The sequence below is a fragment of the Myotis davidii genome, unplaced genomic scaffold, assembly GCF_000327345.1.
Source record: "Myotis davidii unplaced genomic scaffold, ASM32734v1 scaffold673, whole genome shotgun sequence".
NCBI lineage: Eukaryota > Metazoa > Chordata > Mammalia > Chiroptera > Vespertilionidae > Myotis > Myotis davidii.
The window spans coordinates 458,530-474,509 of NW_006286677.1; the positions used below are offsets into that span (position 1 = coordinate 458,530).

The 15,980-nt window shown below is 43.0% G+C and overlaps 1 pseudogene; it reads left to right on the forward strand.

The window, feature by feature from the left end:
• Nucleotides 1-14,985: 14,985 nt before the first annotated feature.
• On the forward strand, nt 14,986-15,384 carry LOC102753107 (annotated as a pseudogene).
• The last annotated feature ends 596 nt before the right edge of the window (nt 15,385-15,980 follow it).

Here is a 15,980-nt window from a genome sequence, read left to right on the forward strand (position 1 = left end):
CCGTGCCGGCAGGGTAGAGGCCCAGGTCTGGATCGTGGTGACCCTACATCTCTGAGGCCTCACTTACAAAAGCTACTGCCCTTCTTCTGACATTTATTTTTAGTAACACCTGGAACAAACTGTTCATTAGCTAGCCCCAGAGGTTTTGCTTAAATAGCCATATTGAATCATTGTTACTGACCAAACATGACCCATACCTATAAACTTTTGTACACATGTCAGGGCAGAAAAATCTGAGAAAAACTGCTTTTGAGTAGCTAAGTATGGCTTTATATTTCTTTTTTACTGTCTAAAGTTTTACATATGTCTCCTTTCCCCCTCTGATTAACTCCCCCCCGCCCCAGCTATTCCCACTCCGGGCAAGCCCCCACTGCCCCAGTGTCTGTGTCCATTGGTTATGCTAATATGCATGCATACAAGTCCTTTGGTTGCTCTCTAACCGCCCTCTCCCCACCTCCCCTTCCATTTGTCTCTCGATCTATTTTTGTTCATCAAATTATGTTGATCATTATATCCCACATATGAGTGAGATCATGCGATATTTATCTTTCTCTGACTGGCTTATTTCACTTAGCATAATGCTCTCCAGTTCCATCCATGCTATTGCAAATGGTAAACGTCCCTTCTTTTTTTCTTTTATAGCAGCATAGAATTCCATTGTGTAGATGTACCACAGTTTTTAATCCACTCACCTGCTGATGGGCACTTAGGTTGTTTCCAAATCTAAGCTATTGTAAATTGTGCTGCTATGAACATAGGGGTGCATATCTCCTTTCTGATTGGTGTTTCTGGTGTCTTGGGATATATTCCTAGAAGTGGGATCACAGGGTCAAAAAGGAGTTCCATTTTTAGTTTTTTGAGGAAGCTCCATACTGTCTTCCACAGTGGCTGCACCAGTCTGCATTCCCACCAGCAGTGCACGAAGGTTCCTTTTTCTCCACATCCTCTCCAACACTTGTCTTTTGTTGATTTGTTGATGATAGCCATTCTGACAGGTGTGAGATGGTACCTCATTGTTGTTTTTGGCTTCTTTTTTCTTTCTTTCTATGAATTGCAAAAGATAGCCTTCTGCCCTGTGGATTGCTCAATGGTTAGCGCGTTGGCCGGAGGACCCAAGGGTTGTGGATTCAATTCCCGGGCAAGGGCATGTACCTCAGTTAAAAGATCCCCAGCCCCGGTTGGGGTGTGTGCAGGAGACAACCAAATCAGTGTGTCTCTCATCTCTCTCTCTCTCTCTCCCTCTCTCTCTCTCTCTCTCTCTCTCTCTTTCTCTCCTCCTTCCCTCGTATCCCTCCTCTCTAGACATCAATGGAAAAAATATCCTCCAGTGAGGATTTTTTTAAAAAGAAAAGCCTCCCATTTTCCTGGTGCACATTCCCCCATATTCTTATGAGCCTCTGCTGTCAGAATAAACACTTCTGGAAAGCTTAGTAAACTCGTGTTTAGTGGTAACTTGACCTTTCACAGACTTCAAATTAACTAACAGGGAAATAATAAGTTGACTTAATTAAAGCATTATTTTCATTAAAGATTATTAGCTGGATACAAAAAGGACTCCCTAAAAGCCAGCGTGTACTCTCTGACTGTAACAGCCCAGCATTTTGAAAACAGAGTGATTGAAGGATCCAGAATTGAATTTGATGATTAGATACCTCTGCAAAATATGAACCATGTTAACAATGATTCTTTCTCCCTAGTGTGTTCTAAAGATTGTTTCCATGGCAATCTACATTGTTTTGTCTAAATTATTCTTTATGCCACCTTCCCCTCCATCTAGATATTTGTGAGACACCTATCACTTGAGTATCTCTTTTCTGAACAAGTCCCCAGGAGGGAAAAGAGAATACTTCTTGAAAGAAATGAAGGGCTGACACTTGTCAAAAAGAGCCCAATTTGTGAGATTATGTAGGGCCTGAGGTTCTCTGCAGAGCGTCTGGGATCCATCTTCTGCTCAGATGGTGGAAAGGAAAAAGCCCTGGTCCACATCTTTAGCCACTTCTAAGATGTCTTCTCAGGAGCCCAGTCCTTTCTAGGCTCTGGACAGAATGATAAACTGAGGCAGGTAAGGTGGGCTGCATTGGGTATAGATCGCACTTTGAAAACAGATGCTCCTTAGTGTAGCAGAAACAATGCTATTTGTACAGCAACCATTCCATTTTCTCCCGACACACAGCGAGACTGCGTTTTCTAGGTGCAGCCAGGTACTCGTTCTAGTCAGTGATGAGGGCAGAAGCCAGATCCTGAATCAGCATGTGGTAGACTCCTCTCTAGAAATCAACGGAAACTGTGTGGGTGAGAAATTAACCTGTTATCTGTTAGGCTACTGAGATTTGGGGTTGCAACAGGTGGTCTAATTGATGAGATAGGGCAGGTTTCTGGATAGACCCAGCAACACATGTAGAGACCAGAGATGAGATGGACAGGAAAGGGGACAGAGTCTAGCTCAGGGTCTTCAAGGTGGTGTTAGAGCCGTGGCTTGTCATTAACTGAGCATGACAAGGAGTCTTGAGATCCAAGGACTAGACCTCCCCTCCCACTGGACTCCAGCTTCTGAGGGCGCAGTTTGCACAGTGATGGCAGGACAGGACCCTCATTCCAAAGGAATGAAATGGAGCATTTAGAAAGGAATTGGTCAGGGCAGGGCTTGGAGTGAAAGGATAAGATACGAACCTGGTGAGCAGGACTGCAGGACCAGCAGAGAATTTGACACAGAACAAGGCCCAGGAACATTTTAGAGGACAGAAGCAGTATGGCTGACTTGATGTCAATCTCCTGGTGTAGTAATGCTCAGAGAAGGATCTTGTAGAGTGGTACTTATGGGAGGGTACAAGTAACCTTGGCAATCACAGTCAGAGGACAGCAGAACACGGTTAAAAAGCAGTCCCACTGTGGAATGTTAAGAAACTAGAGCTCAGGAGGAGAGATGAGAGTCAGGTCAGAAGGTGAGAGATGGCAGGAAGAAGAGTTAAAAGAGCAATCTGAGACAAAACATCAACCAGCTGGAGTGGCTCAGTGGTTGAGCATAGACCTATGAACCAGGAGGTCATGGTTCAATTCCTGGTCAGGGCACATGCTCCGGTTGCCAGCTTGATCCCCAGGTGGGGGCATGCAGAAATCAGCTGATCAATGATTCTCTCTCATCATTGATGTTTCTATCTCTCTCTCCCCCTCTTCCTTTCTCTATGACATCAATATATCTCTCTATATAAAAGGCTAATATGCAAAGTGTCCCCTCGGAAGTTTGACCTGGAGTTCGATCACTCGCTATGACATGCACTGACCACCAGGGGGCGGTGCAGAACATGGTGGGCGACCAGCAGCGGTGGTGGGGTGCTGAGGGAGTGAGGGAAGAAGGAGGTGGGGAGGCAGGGAATCTGATGGGCCCTGGTTGCTGGCCAGGCTTAGGGACCCTACCTGTTCACGAATTTCATGCACTGGGCCTCTAGAGTGTGTGTGTGTGTGTGTGTGTGTGTGTGTGTGTGTGTGTGTGTATGCAGCAAGAATGGAACTTAATGTTCAGTCACTTGCCTTCTAATACTAGGTCAGGTTGACTTCAAGGGTGGCAACAAGTGGGAGATGAGAAAGGACACTGATGAGCTAGGAGATCAGGATGCACCTGATACCAGTCAACAAGGAAAGGAAACCAATTACCACAAGGAAATATCCTCATTCCTCCCTTGCAGCACTGTGGGTGAACTGTGCCTATGTGTTGGTGAGGTCTGGCTTTCCCTGCACATCACTATAACCCATGTGTTCTTACAAAGAGAATCAGAACTCGTCTCATTCAGCTAGAATGAGGGTGGAGTTATCACTCTAGCTGCAGGCACTGGACATTCGCCTGTTACTTAGACACTCATAAAAGAGTTTTTATAGGCAATGAGCTATGAGATTGTTAACATTTACATTCCATCCCATGCCTAGGAGTTTGGCTTGCTCTGTGTGAAGGATAAGAGTTCTGCAGTTGATCATTATGGGGTATACTATGTTTTATTGGGAGAAGTAGTTAGCCGCTCTTGAAATAATGAAGCTCTGGCTGAAATTTCATTGGCCATAGACAGGATTTCCACAACACTTTCAAATAAGAGAGACACAGCCTTTTGTTTTATAAGCTGAAATCAAATTTCTAATTAAAAAAAAACAAAACAACTCTCTAGGAAATAACTCACTAGCTTATAGGTTATAAATAATCTAATTTACACTATAGTGTAAATGACTAACATCAGGCATTTTCCAGAGTAGATTTTAATTGTAGAGAGGCAGAAAGCAGGGTCTCAGAAGTGGGGGGAGAGTGGGACTATGAGGAAAGTAAAGCTCACAGAAAGGGGGGTAGCTAAGAATGCTACTGATACTTCCTCACAGTGTGACCTCAACTTACTGTTCCAGCCTCCTCCCACCTTTCACATCTGCCTCCAATGCTAACCAGATATCCTCCTTTCCCAAGACACATCATGTCCTCCTATGTCTCTGTGTCTCCCACGTTTCCCCCACACTTGGGACTTTTTTTCAACCCATTGTCTCTGCCTGGACAGCTCTTACTTCTCCCTCCAAGTCCAAATTAAATGTTATCTCCCCTGTACCAGTTGTTGCTTCCTCGGTATTCATCAATCAGTGCTTTGGTCTGGCTCTCTTTAACACTGGTTATGTTAAATGTCTTCTCCCTTAGGCTGTGAAGCCCTCAATGGCAGGGGCCATTGTTAATTTGTCTCAGGATTTTGTGTCCAACATAGGATCAGGCATTGTCACTTATAATCCTTGGCTGCTGGATCGGTGAAAACTTTTCTACTTCACATCTTCCCCAGAAGTCAACTCTTTCCTCAGCCTCCACCCTATGTCCTTGGTTCTCTCAGTCTCTCATCTCTTGTTTTTCTCATTGGTAAGTTGGAAGTACACTCGGGTGTTATGGAAATGAATGAAGAAAGGAGTAAGCTCCAAGTAGGAACAACCAAAGCATCAAAGCAACCTGAAAAGGTTGTTTATATGGCCCTGACTTTGGAAAGGATTCAATATCAATTGTTGATTCATTAAAAAACAACAACAAAGCAACCCTTTTCTAAGTACCAATTATGCTCCTAATGCTGGACTGGAAGCCAGCCTTTTAACTTATTTTAATGAAATTTGTTTACATTTTCAATTTTCATTTTTTTTATTTATTGGGGTATAATTGACATGCAACATTATGTTAGTTTCAGGTGTACAACGTAACGATTCAATATCTGTATATGTTGCAATAACATTCCAATTTTCTCAGAATAGATGAGACAAAATGTTCCATGCACTAGAAGATATTGGTCTCCTGGACTGGTCATGCACCACCATGGTGAGAATTAATATTTGAAGGAGTATTTTCATCAAATTAATGGCCAGTCAATTCAGAAAGAAAAAAACCTAGAGCCAAAAGCAGCATGGTAAAGTAGAAGGAACTCAGATTTGAAGAAAGTGGTTTACACCCCAGTTCTGCCCTCAGTAGATATGTCTTAATTCTTTGTCTTTCTCTTTGTCTTTCAAATAAATAGGGCCTGGCAGACTGTATTTTCCAATCGTGGTCACACACTATCTCCCTCCCACATGCTCTTCTACATAGTGACAATGATTCTTGCCCCATCGTGTCCTCTTCCTTGATCATGGGTAAAACACTGGGATTGCCTCAATGAATAGAGTATAGCAGAAGAAAGTCTGTGACTTCTGAATCTAGATTATAAAAAAGCCTTATAAATCTGCCTTCCTCTTGGAACACCAGCCATTTGAACTCAGTTGCAATTGTGTGAGGAAGCCCAAACTAGCCCCTATGACAAGACCACAGAGAAAGGCCATGTGTAGGTGTTCCAGTAAATAGATAGACACATGAGTGAAGATACATCCAGCTGCGTCTAGCCATTGGCCATTGAGTCATCCTCAGCCTTTGAGTCTTCCCAGCTGAGGTCCCAGACATCATGGATCAGAGAGAGCATTTCCTGCTGTGCTTGTCTGAAATTCTGACCCAAGGAATCCATGCACATTATAAAATGCTTGTCTCCACAGGACACCTGCTACATAAGACCACCCAACGAAGACTGGGAGTCATGGCAGTTCTACCTAATACATTTCTTGTAGCAATATTTTTTCTGATATATCTCCTTGGGCAAGAGAAACAAAAGAACAAAACAAACAAATGGGACTATATCAAACTAAAAAGTTCTTGCACAGCAAAGGAAACTATCAACAGAACGAAAATACAACCCACTGAATGGGAGAACATATTCACCAATGATACATCTGATAATGGGTTAATATCCAAGACTTATAAAGAACTTAAAAAACTTACCACCAAAACCCCCAAACAATCCAATTAAAAAATGGGCAAAGGACCTGAATAGATACTTATCCAAAGAGAAAAATAGAAATATGTAAAGACGCTCAGTGTCACTAATCATCAGAGAAATACAAATTAAAACCACAATGAGCTCTAACCTCATACTTGTTAGAATGGCTATCAACAGTAAATCAATGAATAACAAGTCTTGGAGAGGATATTGGTGCAGCCACTGTGGAAAGCAGTGGAGTTACCTTAAAAAGTTAAAAATGGAACTGCCTTATGACCCAGTGATTCCACTTCTGGGACTACACACTAAGTCAAAAGAATATATGCACACAAAAAAGAATATATGCACCCCTATGTTCATTGAGCATTATTTACAATGGCCAAGATTTGGAGGCAACCCAAGTGTCCATCAGTAGATGAGTGAATACAAAAGCTGTGGTACATTTATAAAATGGAATACTACTCGGCCATAAAAAGAAGGAAATCTTACCCTTTGTGACAGCATGGATGAACCTGGAAAGGATTATGCTAAGTGAAATAAGCCAGTCAGAGAAGGACAAGTACCATATGATTTCACTCATATGTGGAATCTAATGAACAAAATAAACTAACAAACAAAATAAAAACAGACTCATAGGTAGAGAACAGACTGACAGCTGTCAGAGGGGAGTGGGATTGCAGGGCTGAGTGAAAAGGGTGAATGTACTAAGCAAAAAAATTTATCTATCTACCTATATAAGCCTAATATGCAAATTGTCCCCACAGGAGTGAGACCGGGAGACCGGTTGCTCACTATGACGTGCACTGACCACCAGGAGGTGGTGCGGAATGAAGGAAGACTCCAGCCGGCAGCCAGCAGCCAGGGAAAGAAGGCTCCAGCTGGCAGTTAGAAGGCTCTGATGGGCCCTGATGGCCGGCCAGGCCTAGGGACCCTACCCATGCACGGATTTCATGTACCGATCCTCTAATAATTCATAAACACAAACAATAGTATGGTGATTACCAGAAGGAAAGGAGGTGAGAAGGGAGATAAAAGAGGGTAAAGGAGGGCCCTAGCCAGTTTGGCATTAACCAATGTCAGCCCAATAAATTCAATAAAATAAAATAAACCTCCCTGCCCCTGTAGGTTCTGAGGGCCTTGAGACCTTGAGGAACCCAATTTTAAAACCATTGTTCTCATCCAACCCATTCATTCCAAGGAGGAGAAAATATAGGCCCAGAGCGACTTGTCCAAAATCACATAGCTGGCTGTGTGCTTGCTCCAATTTGTCATGCTGCCTGCAAAAAGAGAACTATTGAAGGTAGGGCCATCCTTGTCTGAGAGCCAGAAAGTTGCAAGCAGGGACAAGCAAGATCACTGTGCGATATTTCTTTTCAAGTCTCAAACAGACATTTTGAGCTGTTGCCCAAGCATGCCAAAGACAGCCTGTTTCATTTCCCTCATCCCCTCCCCTGCACCTCTCCCACTCGGTCCTGGGAGCATAGATCATTTCGCTGGGTAAAACAGAAAGACTGAGCCGAGTGTTCCATCCACATGGAGCTCTGGAGGCTGTCAGCTCAGTGATGAATGGAGAGCTGAGCTAATGTAATGCAGCAGTCCGCCTGGTTTGGGTGAAGCTCTGATCACCCGTCATTGGCATTCACAGAGAGTTCCTAATTGTCACTCCGTGATGGGGTGCTGCACTGTGGTTAAGTGCGTGGGGACCTGTCTCAGTTATTAACCTTTATGTTTCCCCTATCGCAGTGAGGGCAAAGGCAGGCCTGGGATTCTGATCAAGTCATATTTAATGCACTGCCTCTCTTACTCAGCAACTATCCCAACTATTTTAATGAAAGGGGGAGGGGGCTAAACCCCCAAACCAAACCAAGCAGGAAGGAAAAAGGCGAAAACTATTGACCTGAGTACAGTAATGGCTTTCCATCGGATGTGAAGCATTCCTATACCTGGAAAGGTCCTGTGGGTATTGATGAAGGACCCCTGACATCCTGAAAGCCACCGATTCATAAATCATTGAGTTTAAAAAAGGTTTTGGTGCCTGTCCCTTGAAATAAGGGTGTCTTTCCTTTAGGATTTATGGCTCTGGGGAAGGGGATTTATCTAAATGGCTACAGTGAACATTAATGGGAAACGTTAGTGTTTCTGATCCAGTGAGAGCCACAGAGATGAGAACTTTACGTGGGGACCCAGAAATATCAGGTTTAAATGAACTTCCAGAAAAATCTATGGAAGCAGTCATTACTGAACAATCATGTGGTTATAATATTAGTATCTGTTCTCTTGAGGATGAGATAATGAATTACCTTCAAAGACAAAGCAAGGCATTTGTTATAGTGTTTCAAGGCAGAGCGTGGGGATTTTACATTTTACAAAGATTTAAAATAAGCATTTTTATTACTATAAAAGTGCATGTTCACTGAATAAAACTTGGCATATATAGAAAAGTCTAAAGAGAAAATAAAAGCACTTATACTCCCACTCTGCAATAATAACCACAGCAATATTCCGGGTGTCTTTTCTTCTAGTCTGTTTTTCTGTGTATGTGCGCGCGCGCACACACATACACACACACACAGACACACGACTTTATATGCACATATATAACTTAAAATGAAAAACTTTTGTACAACAGCTTTGCATTCTGCTTCTTTACTTGACATGCTGTGATATCATTTCACATTCTTCAAAGGATGTCTTGTAGAAGCAACATAGCATTTAGTCACAGGCATGTACCATAATGTATTCAACAACCCCCCTATTATTAGGCATCCAGTCTCTGACATTCTCTTTAGGTAAAATCCTAGAAGTGAGATTCCTGGATGAAATGACACACGTTTATGAGGCACTTGACACCAATTGCCTTTAGAGTTTCCCAGTCACTTTACTTTCTCTTTTCTTTCTCAATGGGCATGGGGCCCCAGCTTGACCTGTTACCCCTTGTCCAAAAACGATCACTGGGTGTGTCCTCTTCTTCTATTCCATAGCCCCACAATCCGGCTGTTTGCCCTCGTGTTGGCTGATCCCATACCTTACCGGTGCATATGCTACCTTTGCCACCCCCCTCACTGTCCCTTTTTCATCCTTTCCACAAATCCCACCCATCTTTGGGGTCCAGTTAAATCTCTCCTCCTCCTCAGACCTTCCCAGACGATTCTATCCACATGCTACTCTCCTGAACTGCTCCATAATTTATCGTCTTCACACCACTCCTCTCACAATTAATCACCACTTACCAGCTGGATGACCTTCAGTAATCCCAGAAGCTTGTCGTGAGAATTTAATGAGATCAAGCCTATAAAATAAATACCTATCGCAGAGTGGGGCTCACACTGCAACTGAGCAATAAACGGAAGCTGTTATTATTATTATGGCCAGTTTGCCTTGTGACATTTCTTCTGTTTGATGTTACATATGCCTTCTCCCACTGCTATTTAACTGTGTGTGACCTGGATTCTGAATTCCCTGAGGGCAGCTGCTCTATGGCAATGAGAGGAGTGTCCTCTCAGATGGGTGAATACTGTTGCTTGTGACCAAGGGATGGGGTCATCCAAGGCTCTCTCCCTTGCTTCCCAACTAGTTTTATTTCTTAGGTATCCTTGGAACCCAAAGCTCTGAACTTTTCTGCCTCTTGAATGACTGTCTAGGCTGCTGAAGCACATAGCACATTCAACAGGTTGCAGTGGTTCCCTGACAGTTTTTAAAAAATATGTTTTTATTAATTTGAGAGAGAGAGGAAGGGAGAGGGAGAGATAGAAACATGGATGGGAGAGAAACATTTATCGGCTGCCTCCTGCACGCCCCCTACTAGGAATGGAGCCCGCAACTCCGGCCTGTGCCCCGGCCTTGGTGCAACTAAGCCATATAAGGCTGGGCTCCTGGCCCAGTTTTGTATTTAATTTGATTGAAGGGAAGAAATATGACCACCTATGTGCATCAGAGTTTCTGAGTTGGGAGCTTAGAGGTTACCTGTCACTTGTAGGCATTCTCTGGATATGGGGAGAGTCCTTAGTGCTGAACTTGGGTTGGTGGCTAGGATAGCTAAGCTCTGGCTCTTCTGTTTATGAAGTTTTGTGTCCTAGACAAGTCACTACCTTGTCTGTTTTTCAGATTATTCATGTATAAAATGAGACGGTTGGACTAACTTTTATGATTCTATGAAACTGGAGCTCAGAGTGGGTAAGAAAATTTTGCTAAATTATGGAGAACTAAGACTAGAATAAAAATCTGACCCAAATTCCAGAGCTTTGTCAATCACTCTAGTCTATTTTGTCAACCGGAAGCATTCATCTAATGCCTTCCATACATTAGACACCACATTGGGGCCCAGTTCTCACAAAGCTTACAGTCTTGCCGGGAATACAGACAGAAACAGAAAATTACAAACCTGTTAGGTTGTTCCCCAATATCTATTCAATCCCCTCACTCACACAATGTATAGAACTCCCAATTTTAATGGGGCATGTAGACATGCAGAATAACGTTTAGTCTCTCGACCTTTGTTGCAGCTAAACATGGCCATATGATTGAGTTCTGGACAGTGAAATGTGACCAGAATTTTTTCTGTATGACTCTTGAGCCACTGCTGTCCCTCACCTCATTTTCCCTTTTCCCACCGCTGCAACGTGAACATGGTGATGAGCCATTTCCGACCACTTGAACGAAGGCACTATCCTAGAGTTGAGCAACAAGATGGCAGAAACCTGGGTCCCTGGTGCCCTGGGTCCCCCACTGGGCTGCTCATTCTCACACTGTTAGGGAAGATAGAAATGTATCTCTAGGTGGTGAGGGGAAAATGTTATGTTGGGTCTCTGTTATGAGCTACCTGAAGACCAAAGATGTTCATGGAATACAGGGTAGGTGTGGGGGCGGGGGCAGACATTTCTGGAAGCGTTGGTGATCAAGATCCTTATAGTAGCCAAAACCGGTTTGGCTCAGTGGATAGAGCGTCGGCCTGCGGACTGAAGAGTCCCGGGTTCAATTCCGGTCAAGGGCATGTACCTTGGTTGCGGGCACATCCCCAATAGGAGATGTGCAGGAGGCAGCTGATCGATGTTTCTCTCTCATTGATGTTTCTAACTCTCTATCTCTCTCCCTTCCTCTCTGTAAAAAATCAATAAAATATATTTTTTAAAAAAGATCCTTATAGTTGAGGTGTGAGCTGAGTTGAAATAATGATGGGTGGAAGTAGAGAAAAGCCAATCTAAATGAAGTCCATGGCATTGAGCAGTCACAGAAAAGATAATTTGGGAAGCGAGTAAAGAGAAGGTTTGTGCAAATTGATGGTTTCCAAACCAACTCATCATCATATCACTTGGGAGGCTCAAAAACAGACTCCTGGGTCCCAGCATCAAGTATATGATCGCAGTAAATCAGGAATGTGAACCAAGAATCTGTATTTAAAAGGTTCCAGATGATTCTGATGATAGAAAACACTCTGTCTGCAATAAGAAGCAGCTAGAATGGGACCAGATCATGGAGGGAGGGCTTTCAAAACCATGCTAAGAATCTACTGTTCCCCAAGACTGTGCTTGGCACCACCTGAACTTCTTAGAGTGTGCTTTTAAAACGTATTGTCATTAACACCTGCAGAGGAGAAAAGTCCAGGCTCTCCACTCTGCCTTTGCTGGTGTGCGTGTGCGTGTGTGCGTGTGCGCGCGCGTGTGTGTGTCCAATTTTTTCCATTGATTTTGGCTAAAGTAGAGCAGTTATTGTATAAGATTTCTGTCTTGATAGAAGTGTAGGTGAAGTAGGAGAGAAGACAGTTCACTTGAGGAGAGGAAGTCAAAGATCTGAGCAGTCAGGATATTAGAAGCTTCGTCTACATTTACCTTTAAATCTCTAAGAATTCAGAAAACAGTAACTCTAGAGAGAATGACAGGAGACCAGGAGCAAAAAAATATTTGAGAAATAAGGGAAATTCACTGGTATAATAATCTAATATCATGGGAGTTAAAGCTGAGAGTTTCAGTAAGGAAAGAAGGAGAATGGCATTTTCTTCATGCATTTTTTAAAATCATCTATTTTTTCCATTGATTTTTTTTTAGGGAGAGTGGAAGGGAGGGTAAGGGGTGGGGGGAGAGAGAAAAACATTGATGTGAAAGAGACACATCAATTGGTTGTCTCCCCCACACACTCCAAATAAGGCTGGGAATGGAACCTGCAACCCAGGTATGTGCCCTTGACCAGGAATCAAACCTGTAACTCTTTGGTGCATGGGACATGCTCTACCCACTGAACCATACCAGCCAGGGTTATTCATGTGTTTTTTTTTAGTGGATAAAACTCTGCTTGGTCATAATGTTTAGTTGTTAAATATTAGTTTTATTGACATTCACAGTTCTTGGATTTAGTTAATATTAATTTAGGATTTTTGTGTTTATTATCATAATGGTATTTATTTCTGAAGCTGCTATTAATCTCCTTTTGATATCAAGTAACCATAAACGGAGTTAGAGATTTTCTTCTTTGCCACACTTTTTTAATGATAAAAAGTATTGTAGCCCAGCCAGTGTGGCTTAGTGGTTGAGTGTTGACCTAAGAACCAAGAGGTCATGGTTGGATTCCCAATCAGGGCACATGCCCAGGTTGTGAGCTCTATCTCCAGTAGAGGGTATGCAGGAGGCAGCCAATCAATGATTCTCTCTCATCATTGATGTTTCTGTGTCTCACTCCCCTTCCATTCCTCTCTGAAATCAATAAAAAACAAAACATAAAAAAGTATTGTATATCTAAAAACAAAAACAAAACAAACAACTAATTGTCAGGTAGGAGAAATTCCAAGAGAAAGCCCATTGGTATCCTTGGAATAAGTCAAACCTAGGCTCTCATTCTGGCTCTACCCCTTGCCAACTGTGTGGCTTGGAGCATGAGCCTCAATTTCTTTACCAGGAAAAATGGAGAAAAAAAGCATTGCTGTGGAGATGAAATGGGGAAATGTATGTACAAATATCTAGCTCAGCTTAAACACCCAATAATGTCACAGAAATGTTAGCTGCCCTCCAGGCACTGTGTTCTTGCTCTGCCTGTTGTGTAGGAGGTGGAATAATTCAGGGGTTGGGGTGGAAGTGGAGCTATAGGGGTGGACGTGGAGGTGGTGACCTAGAGAAAAGGATTGCAGACCTGCCTCTGACATCCATTCACTTTAGACCTTGGAACCCTGGCACTCCGCTAGAAGTGGACCATGCCATCATGTGTCACTAGCCCCTGGATAAATAATTCAACCGTGTTATTATTTAGCACTCTGTGGTCACTGCTGGAGACCGGCCAAAGTCAGGCCAGGCCTCGAGGCACTGAAGGGCTCTCATAGACTCCCCTGCAAGCTCAGCCTTCAGCCTTGATTTCCATTAGTTCAGGATGGAGGAGAAAGGGCACATTCTGGAAGTTCCCAGGGTTCTGCATTGTGACTTAGTGAAAATAAAAGGGCTTAATTACTTTGGTCTAAAGTACACAGGCATTTGACATTTTGAAAAATGATTTTATGACATTTCTTTGATAGGTCTGGACCAAAGGCAGCTGCTTATACTTTAGGGAGGTGACAGAAAGGAGAAGGAAAGCAAGCAAGTGAGGAACCTCAGTATTTTAATCATACTCCCTTATATTTACAGAGTGCTTTATACTTTGCAAAGCAGCTTTACAGTCATCTCTAAATTACTTGATATTTACAATCATTCAACAAAAGAGGGCAGGGGGTGAAGAAATTGTGCCATTTACTAACTGAGTGCACCCTGGCTAATTAACTTTTCTGACCTCAGTTTTCTGTTCTTTGAAATGGGGATGTTTCCTGCTATGAAGGCTTGTGGTGACAATTAAAGTGAAATGCAAATGATAAACAAAGACCTTGGCATAGCTAATAACACAGAGCCGATGGTCACTAGCTGAGAATTTCCATATTGTCCCATTATGTACTAGTAGAGAAATAATGTGAGTGCATAAAGTAAAAGGAACCAGTCTCTGGGTGATGCCTGGCCCAGGAATTTTTCTCATATAGGTTCTCAGGAAAGGCTAAGTCACAAAATAAAACAAGTTCTTCTTATCATGTTTTCCCCTAAATTTCATACTGGGAGTAGGATCTGAAATGGATTTGTGGGGCTCCTAAGAAGCAGGGTGAGAGGCAAATGGGAGAAGAGAAACCCACTGTGGAAGGCAACAGCCAAGCAGATGGGTGTGGGGAGAAGGAAGCTCATGGTGAGCCTGGCTTCTGCCAGTGTGTCTTCTCTGCCAAGCTTCCAGTGGAATGACTGGCAGAGCACACAGAACAAAAACCACCCAGAGCTAGAAGAAGTTCCAGCACAAGGCCGGGAGCACCTGCCAAGCAGTGCATTGCCAAATCCAGGCCAGAAATGATCTTGACAGATTGAATGACGTGAATAAGATGAAATCCAAAAGAACTAAACCCAAGGTCATGCATTGGGTTGCAAAACCCTATAGTGCAAAATATTGAATAAGATAAACTAACTTGAAAGCAGAAAATGCTTTCTACTTCCCTTCTGAAATGGCAGCCTATCGAAAGGCAGCTTGATGTAGTAGAAAGAGAACCAGACCAGGAGTTGGGAATCCCTGCTCTGTCCCACTCTATAGAAGCTGTGAATCACTCGACCTCTCTGGACCTCAGTTTTCTTTCTTGGAAAATTAGGTTGGTCTCTTCCTTGGCACTGCCTATCGAGGTGGCACCCATCTCCTACTCAGCACCATGGCTGCCCTCAGACACCTAGTGAAACCCAAGATTGTCAAAAAGAAGACCAAGAAGTTCATCTGGCACCAATCAGACCTAGATGTCAAAATTAAGTGGAACTGGCGGAAACCCAGAGGCATCGACAACAGAGTGTGCAGAAGATTCAACGGCCAGATCTTGATGCCCAACATTGGTTATTAGAACAAAAAACACACACAATACACATGCTGCCCAGTAGCGTTCAGACGTTCCTAGTCCACAGTGTCAAGGAGCTAGAAGTGCAATAAATCTCACTGTGCTGAGATTGCTCACAATGTCTCCTCAAAGAACCGCAAAGACATTGTGGAAAGAGCAGCTCAGCTGGCTATCTGAGTCCCCGATCTCAAGGCCTGGCTGCACAGTGAAGAAAACGAATAGATGGATTGTGTACACATTGTACTTGTGTTAATAAAACCATAGAATTCTGCCTTGTGGCAAGAAAAAAGGTAGGAAGGAAGGAAGGAAGGAAGGAAGGAAGGAAGGAAGGAAGGGAATTGGTGGATTGAACTACTAGATAATTCTTTGGTTTATTTTAACCTTAACATATCCTGTTTTAGCCAAGTCAAGAAGACTTGGGAATTTTAGTTGACTGTAAGTTCAGTAAGGGCAAATAGTAATGGATGCAGACTTAGGGTATACAAGTAGGACTACAGTGGTTGTTTAAGACAAGGCAATAGTCCAGCTGACCTCAATTTCTGGGAAGACCTCTTTATAGTAGTCATTTAGGGGATAGGGCATATTTTGAGGAGTCTATAGGAAAACTAGAGTCTGTCCAGAGAAAGCTCTTCTGTACTGTGACAGATCGTATTTGAATTTGGAAATGCTGAGAAACTGGAAATATTTACTCTCAAGAAGAAAATCCTGAAAAGAAACATAATAGCTATAATTCCAGTATCTGACAGGCTACAGCTCAAAAGATGAATCAGGATTATCCTGAGCTCTAATTTCTGGCAGACAAAGTGGGTTGACTTAAG